Source organism: Crocuta crocuta, unplaced genomic scaffold (assembly GCF_008692635.1).
Source record: "Crocuta crocuta isolate KB4526 unplaced genomic scaffold, BGI_CrCroc_1.0 scaffold415, whole genome shotgun sequence".
Taxonomy (NCBI): Eukaryota; Metazoa; Chordata; class Mammalia; order Carnivora; family Hyaenidae; genus Crocuta; species Crocuta crocuta.
Genome location: NW_027531525.1, coordinates 323,792 through 324,113, shown reverse-complemented (window position 1 = coordinate 324,113; position 322 = coordinate 323,792). Strand labels below are relative to the sequence as shown.

Here is a 322-nt window from a genome sequence, read left to right as displayed (position 1 = left end):
GAATCTGGGTCAGCGGTCGGTGCCCCGGGCGCCGCTAAGTTTTGGGAGTCGTCGCGGAGAGCGGAGGTGGGGAGGGGACGCGAGGCATAATCCCTTCGGGCTCCCCGCGGTGTAATGCCACTCGGCGTGTCGTGTCGTAGCGGCCGCCACTCCGAATTTGATCCCGGGAGAAGGTTTCACGCAACTCAACACAGGGGCCGTAGTAGTTTTGTGCTTTAAAGCTGGGCTCGGCGAAACTAAATGATGCGCTCTTGCTGCCGTCGCCTCAGTTAAAGAGACGGGGCTGGGAGGGGCCACGTGAGGCGGGTCGCGGCCAACTTTT

The 322-nt window shown here is 62.1% G+C and overlaps 1 protein-coding gene across 2 annotated transcripts in view; it reads left to right on the top strand.

Annotated features, from left to right (window-relative positions):
- Window positions 1-322, top strand: part of ANP32E (acidic nuclear phosphoprotein 32 family member E) — a 15,518-nt gene that overhangs the window by 942 nt on the left and 14,254 nt on the right. The window lies entirely within an intron of this gene.